The sequence below is a fragment of the Carlito syrichta genome, unplaced genomic scaffold (genome assembly GCF_000164805.1).
Source record: "Carlito syrichta isolate Samal-C Ts95f unplaced genomic scaffold, Tarsius_syrichta-2.0.1 Scaffold303358, whole genome shotgun sequence".
In the NCBI taxonomy this organism is placed as follows: Eukaryota; Metazoa; Chordata; class Mammalia; order Primates; family Tarsiidae; genus Carlito; species Carlito syrichta.
In genome coordinates, this window is record NW_007247454.1 from 471,483 (window position 1) to 484,143 (window position 12,661).

The 12,661-nt window shown below is 42.2% G+C and overlaps 1 protein-coding gene across 1 annotated transcript in view; it reads left to right on the plus strand.

The window, feature by feature from the left end:
* The first annotated feature begins 523 nt into the window (after nucleotides 1-523).
* LOC103260831 (C-myc promoter-binding protein) overlaps nucleotides 524-12,661 on the plus strand; it is an 80,922-nt gene continuing 68,784 nt past the window's right edge. The window contains exon 1 of the mRNA XM_021712558.1: nucleotides 524-963. The gene's annotated coding sequence lies outside the window, so the exon portion shown is untranslated. The remainder of the gene's footprint in view (nucleotides 964-12,661) is intronic.

The following is a 12,661-nucleotide window of genomic DNA, read 5'->3' on the forward strand; positions in this document are numbered from 1 at the left end:
CCGGCCTTCCTCCCGGGGGTCTGCCCGGCCCTCTTCCTCCCGGGGGTCTGTCGGCCTTCCTCCGGGGGTCTGCGCAGCCTGCCTGGCCCTTTTCCTCCCAGGGGTCTGCCCTGCCTGCCTGGCCTTCTTCCTACCGGGGATCTGCCCTGCTTGCCCGGGTTCGTGGGGGTCTGCTCAGCCTGCACGACCAGCGTCCGAGTTGGCCAGTTTTTTCCAGTCTTTTCTTTTGGGGGGGAGCAGCGGAGCGATTCCTGTTACCCTCATTCCCTTCAAAGTTTATTGCTTTTGAAGGGAAGGAAGAAAAAAAGCTTTTGACCTAAATTTGGGTCGTAGCGATAGCTTTTCACGGTTGTGCTTTCAAATGACAGATGTGCTGGGAGATTGTTGTTGTTGGTCCAGTGTGCTTTTAATTCAAACGTATGGTGACGCCCGGGCCTAGAGAGAGGTTTTTGTCTAGCAGGACAGTTATTTCTTGTTTGCAACAGTAGGACGGGCATCAGCCAACAGGCATGTGTTTATTCGAGGAGAAAACGCGTGTCAACTAGCTCGCGGCCAGTGATGCAGAAATGGTGTCACCCCGTGCGTGCGTTCCTTAAAGTGTGGACACGCTAGTGAGGGATGAAGAAATGGTGTCACCCGGTGCGTGCGTTCCTTAAAGTGTGCTGCACGCCAGTGGCGAGGTAGCCCGAGTGGCCGCGGAGCAGTCTCTCAGCGAGCGGGCTTCTCTGGCGTGTGGACCGACTCAGCTGGGATCTGCGCACCCGACTGCCTCGTGTATCCTCGAGGAGGGCCGGACACCTGTAAACAGCCAGCCCAAGCTACCCCAGCTATTGCAGGACCCTTGAGACTGTTGTAAGACGTGTTCCCTGGAGGACCTGAGATGGGGTAATAAGTGAGGACTCTTGGGCAAGTGACCCGGTTTATGTTTGTAGTGGTTCTGGAATTCAGCTTCTGAAAAGCCAAGTAAGTATACGGGATTTCTGATCCGTTTGAACCCTGTTAGAACTTATAATGAAATATTATACTTGGCTTCTTTTATGAGAATTTTGTTTTAGTTTTGGGCAGAATTAAATATTTTGGCCAATTTTTGCTTCATTTTCACAATTTCCCTCTGAACTGCAACTCTCAGTAGAAGTCCACATAGCATATGTTATCATCATCATTATATATAGTTGTTACATAATTTTCTTTTTCTGAATGATTAAACATAGACCTATTTCACTGTGGAATTTTATAAGATTGTACTTGTTGGGAAAGTTAGTTGATCTTGATACCAGCCCGATTTTGAGAATAAATATGAGTAAATTTTGGCCTGAGTTTTAAGTTTATGTGTACAAGTTTACATTTTTGAAAATTGGTGAAGCAATATGAATTTTTCGTTTGTGCAGAGAGCCAGGAAGCTGATGCTGATTTGTTCTGAAGTTTTCCACATGAATTACCACTGGTTTAAATAGTTATTGATTTTTAGGTTCCTGGAACTTTTGTCCTATTTCTGGCAACTTGAATACTATTTTGTATATTGGGAGGCTATAACTAGTGGATTGCATGACAGTTATTAATTCATTTAAATAATATGGCAGAGTTGTAAAATAAAACTTGGTTTCCTCATTGAGGGATACTAGTTACATTAACTTTTATTGTTTGCAGAATTTTTCTAAGCCGTCTATATACTGTGAAAACCTGGCTTAAGCACTAATGCAGATGGAGATGTTTGGTATATGGTAGATCTTGTGTGATTCATGTTTAAATTGATGGCACATTGTTCTAAGTGGAAAATAAAAATGGCTCTAGCAGGAATATTGACTTGCTGTTCTTGGCTTCTCTGATGTCAGAGACTTATCTTTGTGGGACTTTCCTTTTCCTACCAGAAGTAGAATAAGAGAGTGAAAGAGGTAGAATAAGAGAGTGACTGAAAAAAAATTGATAACTTTTTCTTCCTTTCTTATTTTTTTTAAAATGTCTTAGATTGTTTAGTGTTAGCAGAATTTGTGGGAAGATGGCAGGGGTGGAGGGGTGGGGTGGGTCAAGCACCCCACATCATTATTGTGTATCATAGTTATCACTTTGAATTCTAAAAGAGCAGTGTAGAAGTTTACATTGAAGAAATGATTAATTTATATAGCATTTTTTTTGTTTTTGTTTTTGTTTTGAGTTGGAGTCTCACTCTGTCGCCCAGACTGGAGTGCAGTGGCCGCTCCCGGCCACCGCAGTCTTGACCTGCTGGGCTCCGGCGATCCTTCGCCTCAGCCTTCCCAGTAGCCAGAATTACAGGCATGCGCTACCACGCCCGGCTGATTTTTTTATTTATTGTAGAGATGAGGTCTCGCTGCCCAGGCGGGTCTCTGACCCGCGGGCTCAGGCAATCCACTCACTTCAGTCTCCCAAAGGCGTGGGATTACAGGCTGAGCCACCGAGCCCAGCAGCATGTTATTTTAATAGTGAAAAATGTTTAACAGTCAAGATGCCTGATCATAAGGGAATGGTGAAATTGATGATAATCTATGTGGTGGATACAGCTGTTAAAAAAATCATTTTTAAAAATTGCTAATGTGAGAAAGTACAATGTAAGAAAGAAAGAAAAAGAAAATACAATCTAATGTTGAGAGAAAAATCAGAATATAAAAAATATATACTGTGATATAACATCACAAATGTAAATGGCAAAAAGATTGGCAGGAAATACATATACTATCAACAGGTGTTATCTCTGGATGATAGGATCATGGATAAGTTTTATTTTAGGTTTTATACTCTTCTCTGTTCCCCCTTATGAACAGTTCTTACTCTTATTGTCACAAAAATGACATTAAGTTTTTTTAAAATTAAAAAAGTATTTTTGAGTTGGAGTCTCACTCTGTCGCCCAGGCTGGAGTTCAGTGACACACTCACGGCCACCCCAGTGTCGACCTGCTCGGTTCAGGTGGTCTTTCTACCTCAGCTTTACAGGTAACCAGAACTACAGGCACATGCTACCACGCCCGACTAATTTTTTTGATTTATTGTAAAGATGAGGTCTCGCCAAGTTGCGCAGGCTGTTCTTGAACCCATGGGCTCAGGCAATCTCACCTTGGCTTCCCAAAGTGCTGGGATTACACACCTGAGCCACCGCGCCTGGGTGACATTAAGTTATTTTTAAGGATCATAGGAGAAATCCCACATAACCACTGCTCCAGCAGCAACCCAACATATGGTACTTGTTTGCAGTCCACAAGTGTGGAAGTAGCTGGCTGTTGGGAGAAAGTGTCCTTTCTGTTCAGCCCCAGCCCTGCCCTGGTCTTAGCTCGTGGATACTGCTCTCTGGTCTCTCTCCTGTCCCCTCCCACCCCAAGGGCTGCCCTGTGCTGACAGTGCCACCTTCTACCGGACGGCCCTACAGGGTCTCCTCCCCAGTCAGCAGGCCATGGCTTTGACCGTGGTAGATGCCAAACACTTGCTCACTACCGAGAATACAGAGGTACATGAAGCTGATTTCTGCCCTCAAGACTCTGGCTGAGAATGGTTTTTCCCTTTTGGAGCATCAGTATGTATTGTTGCTCAGTACTTCCTGTTCCACCGCTAATGGTCTGGCCCCTCAGGCAGTGTTTTTTTCCCAGGGGCTCTTGTCCTTCTGTAGCTTTCTCAGTGGAAAAACATGTTGTGAGTTCCATGCAGCCAGTTTACAGTACTCTGATTGTGGGTTAGGAAGTCTCATGTTCAGAAGGGCTGCGTATATGTTCATCTATGGCTGTATTTTAAAAATGTGTGACACTTTCTGGGTTCCTTCTTGCTTCCTGCTGTTAAAAATCGCAAATAAGTAGGAAGCAGGAGAGAGGACAGACTATCAAGAAAAAAGAGGTAGAAAGGAGTTTTCCTGATAGTGTTGTACTTTATTTTCATGGAAAATAGTGAGTCATCAAAATGTATAGTAAGAGGTATTGTTTCTGTTATACGTTGCTGAAACCTATCCCTTTTGATCCATGCAAAAATTTGTTTTCTCTGTGTATGTTAAAGTGTGTGCCCACATGTGTATATATTTAAACTCACAGTTTAACTGTTTCTGTTTTCAAATGAAAGCTGTAATATGAAAATGAGAAATTAATTTCTCATTGTTTTAATGTTTTGTGAGACATTTTTATTTTTGAAAAGTTTTAAAAATAAATAGCAAAGAATGTACTATATGCCTACACACCCACATAGAAAATGTTGATGTTTTCATTTTTGCTTTAGACATTTATTTGATCTAACAGAACTGTGTATATCGTAGTTGTCACACTGAGTCCTGCAGGGCAATGTAAAACTTTACACTTCCCAGGAACGTCGCTGACCGTGGAAAGTCTCTTTTGTTCTCCCAGTTTTATCCTCTCCTGCTTCATCTCCCTCCCTACAGGCAGTTGTTGTGATGCATTTTATTTGTAACCTTCCAGTTTATCCTTTTTTTTTTTTTGGAGTCAGTGCCTTGTATCTTACTCTGTTACCCAGGCTGGGGTGCAGTGGTGTGCTCATGGCTCACTGCATCCTCAGCCTCCTGGGCTCAGGTGATCCTTTAGCCTCAGTCTCCCAAGTGGCTGGAACTGTAGGCACCACCATGCCTGGCTAGTGTTTTTATTTTTTATTTTGTAGAGACAAGGTCTTGCTATGTTGCTTAAGCCAGTCTCAAACTCCTGGGACGAAGCAATCCTCTTGCCTTGGGTTCCCTAAGTGCTGGGATTACAGGTGTGAGCCACCGTGCCTGGCCTCCACTTTATCTTTGAATAAACATGTATATGAACATGGCATTGATGTGGGTGCATTTGAAGAATGTATACTTGGGATGTATCCTCCCCTAGTTTGAATCTTGACTCTGCTACTTAGTAATGCTGTGACCTTAGGCAAGCTATTTAATCTTTACATGCCTCAGTGTCCTCATTTATCAAATAGGGATAATAGAAGAGCCCACCTCATAGGGTTGTTGTAAAAATTATATGAGGTTTTTTTTTTTTTTTTTGAGTTGGAGTCTCATTCTGTCACCCAGGTTGGGCTCCGGCGATCCTTCTTCCTTCCCCTTCCAAGTAGCTGGAACTACAAGTGCGCACTGCCACACCCGGCTAATTTTTGATTTATTGGAGACGAGGTCTTGCCAAGTTGTCCAGGCTGGTCTTGAACCTGGGACTATAGGCTGAGCCACTGAGCCCAGTCTAAATGAGTTTATTTACAGCTTAAAGCTGTGCCAAGCACTTTTTCTTAATTTATGTGCTAGTAAATTTAAACAGCTGTTGATATGATTGTATCATAGCATTCATATTTTAAAACTTGGTTTTTTCATTTATTTTTATTTTTTTGAGTTGGAGTCTCACTCTGTAGCCCAGGCTGGAGTGCACTCTCATGGCCAATACAGCCTCAACCTGCTGGGCTCAGGTGATCCTTCTGCCTCAGCCTTCCAAGTAGCTAGAAATACAGGGGTGTGCCAAATTTTTTTGATTCATTGTAGAGATGAGGTCTCGCCATGTTGCCCAGGCTGGTCTCAAACCCCTGGGCTCAGACTGTCTTCTCACCTCCGCCTCCCAAAGTGCTGGAATTACAGGCATGAGCCACTGTACCCAGCCATGGTTTTTTCATTTTACTCTCCTGCCCCAATCCTTGTTGATCTTATAGGTCTTGTTCATTCATTTTCATTGCTGTAGAGTGTTCCTTTGAATGGATGTACTAAAATTTGCCATTTCTCCTATTGATGAGCATTAAATTGTCTTCATTTTTTTTTTTCTATCATAAACATTGCCTCATGCACATCCTTGTCTTTCCTGAGGAAACACGCTAGTTTCTCCAGGTCATATACCTGGTTGGTTGTCACATTACTGGGTCCTATGTTTCCCTTTACATGATATGTATAGGATATTGGCAAACAATTCCTGTTTCTCCATATCCTTGCCAGCAGTTAATGTTGTCAGACTCTGATTTTTGCCAGTCTGGTATGAAATGGCACTGCATTTTTGTTCTGTTTTATTTTTCTTCATCTTATGTGTTACAATTTTTGGTTTTCTCTCCAGTGGTTTGCTTGTACCTATCCCTTACATATTTTCTTTTGGGCTGTCTTTTTCTCACTGACTTGTAAGTTTTTTTAAAGTATTTTCAGGATAGTTACAAATGTTAAGAAGTTTATTTTTATTTCATTTTTGAAGCCTCTAAATCTCTCTCTTTTTTTTTTTTTTTTTTGAGTTGGAGTCTCACTCAGTCGCCCAGACTGGAGTGCAGTGGCCGCTCCCGGCCACCGCAGCCTCTACCTGCTGGGCTCCGGCGATCCTTCCGCCTCAGCCTTCCAAGTAGTTGGAACTACAGGCGCGTACTACCACGCCCGGCTAATTTTTTGACTTATTGTAGAGATGAGGTCTCGCCAAGTTGCCCGGGTGGGTCTTGAACCCGCGGGCTCAGGCAATTCACTCACCTCGGCCTCCCAGAGCGCGGGATTACAGGCTGAGCCACCGAGCCTGGCCTTCTAAATCTCTTGAACAATGACCAGTATGGACCCAAGTTATTGTAATTGTACAGTAGAGTATTGTTGGTAGTACATTTTCCATTGTACTTTCTCAAAATATGTATAGTTACATTATTCTTCTGAGCCATGAGGAAGTGTTTCAGTGTTTCAGAGCTCAGTGTGATGACTATGGTATACATAGTTCTCGTATATTAAATATACATCTGAAGCAAAAATGAAAAAATTGTTAACATTTTATATGTGGATATGTGGGTGTATAATGCATTTTTGGTAATTTTATTTTTAAAACTTTTCAAAAATAAATGTCTTATTTACAAAACAATATTACAACAAAAATAAAGAAATCCAAGAAACTTCTGTTCTCCATATTTCAGCTTTCATTTGAAAATACAAATTATTTTAACTAAAACTGTTTACACTTTGTTGATTTCAAAGGCCTGACATTGATTTCAAAGAATTTTTATTAATATGGAAAATACCACCATTTTGCTTTAGTTCAAAATTTGGACGACCTCATGCTTAGAGGAGAGTTTTCCACTCCTAAAGTGCTTACCAACTGAGGAGTCAAAATGCACATTTAAAAAAGTGACTTATAGGCACTTACACCCAATATTGTAAATGCTTCATCATTGTTGAGATTATTTTGCACAGTAGTAACTGTATTTCTATTTTTGTCCAATTTATTATATATGACTTGAACTAAAATCGTTTGGTTAAGGCAATAACTTCCTCATATTTTTATTATTTTTATTCAGTTTGAATAAATGTTTTCCTACAATTTTAGATTTATAGAAAAGTTACAGGGAGTTACTATATAATCTGCCCCCAGTTTTCCCTATTTTTAAAAATTTTATATTATAAAGATGGAGTCTCGCTTTGCTGCCCAGACAGGAGTATAGTGGTGTGTTCATAGCTCATTCCAGCTTTGAATTCCTGGGCTCAAGTGATCCTTCCGCCTCAGCCTCCTGAGTAGCAGGGACTACAGATACCAATAAGTCTAGCTATGATTTTTTTGTTTTGTTTTGAATCGGAGTCTCACTCTGTCGCCCAGGCTGGAGTGACCCCAGGGTTGACCTGCTGGGCTCCAGCAATTCCTCTGCCTCAGCCTTCGAAGTTGCTGGAACTAGAGGTGCGTGCTACTATACCTGGCCAATTTTTTATCTTTTTTATTGTAGAGATGAAGCCTCACCAAGTTGTCCCGGCTGGTCTCGTACCCATGGGCTCAGGCAATCCACTCGCCTTAGCCTCCCAAAGTGCTGGGATTACAGGCTGAGCCACCGAGCCTGCCCCCCCCCCTTTTTAAAGAAAGGGTGTCTAGATATGTTGCCAGTATCTGATATTTCTGTGTTAAGTTTGTTGCCACTAAGGAACCAATATTGGTACATCACTATTAACTAGAAGTCACACTTTATTTGAATTTAATTAGTTTGTACCTAATATTCTTTTTTGGTTCAAGGATCCCATCCAAAACATTACATTGCATGTAGTTGATATCTCTCCTAGCCACCTCTGGGCTGTGGCAGCCTGTCAGACTTCTGTGGTTTTGATGACTTGGATAGTTTTGAGGAGTACTGGTTGGTCAGGTATTTTATAGAGTGCCCCCTCAATTTGGGTTAGCCTGGGCATATGGGCTTGGGAGCAGTAACATGCCATTCTCATCATCAGGGGTCAGTGCTGTCAGTGTGACTCTTCACTGCTGTTGACAACCTTGACCATCTGGCTGTGGGAATGTTGGCCAGTTTCTCAACTGTAAAGTTCCTCTGTGCTCTACTTTTTGGAAACAAGTCAGTAAGTGCAGACCACACTCTGGGTGAGAAGTTAGCTCTACCTCCTTGAGGAGGAAGTACCTATAAAATTATTTGGAATTCTGCTGGGTGATTTTTCTCCTCTCCCCATTTATTTACTTATTCATTTATTTATATCGATATGGACTCATGGATATTTACTTTATAACCCTGTACTACTTTTGTAATTGTTTAGATAGCTCCACCTCTTTTAGGTTGGCCCCTGTGACCAACAGGACATCCTCCATAGTTTTGTTTATTGAGTGCATCTTTACATAAGATGTTCGAACTCATTCTGTATATTTCCTGCCTCAGCCCTAGATTAACCATTTTCCCAAGGATCCTTGGTTCCTTTCATTGGAGAATGGTATTAGAAACCCAGATCTGGGCACTGGGTGTACTCATTGCTGCTGGGATATCACTTCTGGGCCCTCTCAGTGCATAGATACAAAATACATGTATGAGTACCAACCTGTGCAGGCGAGCATAGAGCTAGTTTTGCATCTATCCATCTCTGTCTATATCCAGCTGAACACAAGTTCACACTGACATCTTTCACTCTGATTCAGAACTGCATGGTTCATTTTAACTTTATTCCATTACTTACTGTAGCCTCCCTCTCCAGAAGTGAGAAACTTGGCTCCCATCACCTGATATCCATTTACTTGTTCAAGCCCGTCATATACATACAGTAATTTCAGGTGCTGTAAGTTAGTGTCTCCTTGAGAAGTGGCTTGACCAACCAGAGAAGTGTTCATGTGCAGTTCCTTTTGTGTCTAGTCTTAGAGTTTCCAGCCAAAACACTGTTTCCCAAAGTTAAAGTCAGAACCTTTTTTCCCCCATCCTCTATACTTTAATGTTATTTTTAAATAAATTAGTCTAAAGCAGTTTAGTCAGAACAGTACCCCTTCATTTGGCTGTTAGTGGTATCTTTAGATTTGGACTAAGACTTATTACTGTTCCATAAATTTTTAGTAGTATATATTGAGAAGTGCCACTTAATAGAGCATTAAGATCATTGCAACTACACAGATATGTAATAATATTTGAGAGCTTAGACTGCACTTGTATTCTTGTAGTAAATTTTTATGTATTAGCTCATTTAACTCCTCCCAAGAAGTCTGTGAGGTAAATAATTATTTTGCCCATTCTATTTATTTATTTATTTTATTTATTTAATTTATTTATTTTTGAGTTGGAGTCTCACTCTGTCGCCCACACTGGAGTGCAGTGGCTGCTCCTGGCCACCGCAGCCTCAACCTGCTGGGCTCCAGCGATCCTTCCGCCTCATCCTTCCAAGTAGCTGGAACTACAGGAGCGCACTACCACGCCCGGCTAATTTTTTGATTTTTATTGTAGAGATGAGGTCTCACCAAGTTGCCCAGGTGGGTCTCGAACCTGCGGGCTCAGGCAGTCCACTCACTTCAGCCTCCCAAAGCGCGGGATTACAGGCTGAGCCACCGAGCCCGGCCTATTTTGCCCATTTGAAAGATGAGGAAGTTAAAACAGGCTGAGCAATGTGTCCAAGGTGACAGGGCTGGTAAGTGACACAGCTGCAATTTGAATGCAGGCAGTGTGACTAGAACCTGCATGCTCAACTTGGTGTACTGCCTCTTAATAAACAAGGAAAGCAAGTACACCAGATGATTGAGAGGATGACTGCAAGAGCGTCGTGGTACTTCTAGGGAGGTGACGTCTGAGGGACGGGACCAACCACAGGTGCAGAGGGAAGAGGCAGGGGCCTTGCAGTGCAGGGGTGGGATGTCAGGATGAAGGCACCTCACAGCTCCTGGGGAGCCCAGGGAGGGAGGTCAGGTGGTTGCACGCCACGTGTTGTGTCACCGTCATCTCAGGCTTAGGGTGAGGGGCAGACAGAGCAGACTGGTCCTGGCTAGAGTTGGTTCTTTCCCTTTATCTCTTGCTCCCACTGCAGTGTAACTTCTCTGTGTCACTAAACTTGCTGTTGCTGTGGTAACCAGTAACAGTAACACTGCTGGCCCCTTCTCAAGAACTCTGTCCTTGCCCTCCCTCTGTGTGCTGGAGCCTCTGTGTCCCTGTGGTTTGCCACTGCATGTCCGGAAGCAGTGGTGTCCCCGAGTTGGCCATCTCTTCTTGCAGGGTCCTGAGTTTCAGCCATCCCTCCAGTTTCAGTTGCTGTGTGTCTTCAATCTTTCTGCATCTGGTCATCTTCTCTAATGTTATCGCCTCACTCAGACTGTTCTTGTCCATAGTGAACTTACTTACCCATCTAACATTTTTCTTTGATCTGTTGTCTTTCAAAGACCGCGTGGACCACCGCTCTCTTCCTTATCCCAGGAAGAACTTAGAAATCACTCATGATTCTTCCCTTTCCTTCTCTCTTACTCTTTACTTCCATTTACTTGCTGATTTTGCTGGCTTTATCTCCTGAATGCTTTTTGAATCAGTCACTTCCCTGGCATCCTTGTTCTGACCAGCTGCCTTATTAGGAACTGTTTCCTCGCCATCCCTCTGGGTTCCTGTCTTCAGCTTTATCTCCCTGAGACACGGCTCCTCAGGATGGCCAGAGGTCATATCTAAACACACCTCTGGAAGTGCTGCAGTGACTCTCCACGGTCAGCTGGGTCAAGTCTGACCTCCTTGCTGTGCCACTGAAGCTATTTGTGACTTGGCCTCTGACTGGTCCTCTCATCTTGATTTTGATCACTTCTGCCTTCCTGGGTCCCTTCCAGCCACACAGAACACCCTGTGAAGGGTCCCTGAGCATCGTGCGCTGGGTATGCTGACCCTTGCTCCTTAGGCAGGATACACAGTAAGAATTCGTCAAGCGAATTACAGTACTTAAGAGGCCTGGGATGGAAACTTGTGTCTGCTGTTTGTCTGTCTGTGCTGCCTCTGAGCACCTCAGTTTCTTACCCTGGAACTGAGGTTAATGATGCCATCATAAGTTAGTTGTGAAGCTTAAATTTGTTATTGCAACTAAAGTACTTAGAACAATGCCTGTGACTTAGTAAGTGTTTAGTAAATAAACTATTATAACTATTGTTGCCCTTCGAATATTTAATGTATATCTTCCCCACTAGCCTATGAATTAGTGAATGAAAGAACAAAGCAGCTAATCCTGGGTTTTAAAGTAAAAGATTCAGTCCCAGCTTTTGAGGATGTCTTGACATGGTGACCATTCGGCTTCTCTCTAGTAACTCCAGCATTTGGATCCTGTTGCAGATCTGAAGTGGGCATTAATGATGATTAGTATTTCTTAATTGTACTACTTACTTGTTTATTTACAATTTGACATACTTTTCTTATTAATAGCACTGTTTTAACTCTAGGAATGCCCTTTATTTACTTTTAATCTTCACTGCAGCATTTAACCAGCTTTTCCTGTTACATATTAAGTTGTGAGGGAAGTGTCTGTGCTAAGATTGTGTTTTTATTTGGGAGATAAACAGAAGCATGTTGTAGAGAATGGTTGAACAGAGGGCAGAATGGGGAATTTGGAAAACTTCTCAACAACTTCTGAGCTAAACCTGCACAGTACTCCTTCACTATTTGGTTTAAAATCAATTCTCAGAGTAGTAGACACTCATAATCAAATGTAATTTCAGTAAACACTCTCTAGGGGCAATGTAAGTAACTTAAAATTATTGATACCTCTGCCTTCTTCCATCATCCTAATTATTATTATTAATACTTTTTAATAGAACTGGAGTCTTCATGTGTGGCCCACTTGGTCTTGAACTCATGACTTCAAGCAGTACTCTCATCTTGACCTCCCAAAGTGTTGCGATTATAGGTGTGAGCCACCGTACCTGGCTCCCTTCTGCCATTATTATAAACAATTAAGACTTATTTACTTAGAATCTTTTTTTCTTTCTAGAACTTGTGTCTTGAGACTAACAAAGATTTTTTAAAAATATTTATTTATTTTTAGAAATGAAGTCTTGCCATATTGCCTAGGTTGGCCTCGAACTCCTAGGCTCAAGCAATCTACCTGTCTCAGCCTCCTGAGTAGTTGGGATTACTGGCACATACCACCTTACTGGATGTTAGAAATTTTTTTTTTAATGGCAATTACTACTGAGTTTTTCTTAAACCTTTCCTTTTAACCTAAATTTAATAGCTCTCATTATTTTCTGAGCACCAGAACTTTGTAATATAATTTTATCCATATTAACTCACAACTCTACTGAAGTTGGATTTACAAGGGGGGACCCCAGACACCAGAATTTATTTATTAAAAAATTGTATATATATATATATTTTTTGTTTTTGTTTGAGTTGGAGTCTCATTCTGTCACCCAGACTGGAGTGCAGTGGCCGCTCCCGGCCACCGCATCCTCGACCAGCGATCCTTCCGCCTCAGCCTTCCAAGTAGCCGGAATTACATGCATGTGCTACCACGCCCGGCTGATTTTTTGATTTATTGTAGAGATGAGATCTCGCTGCC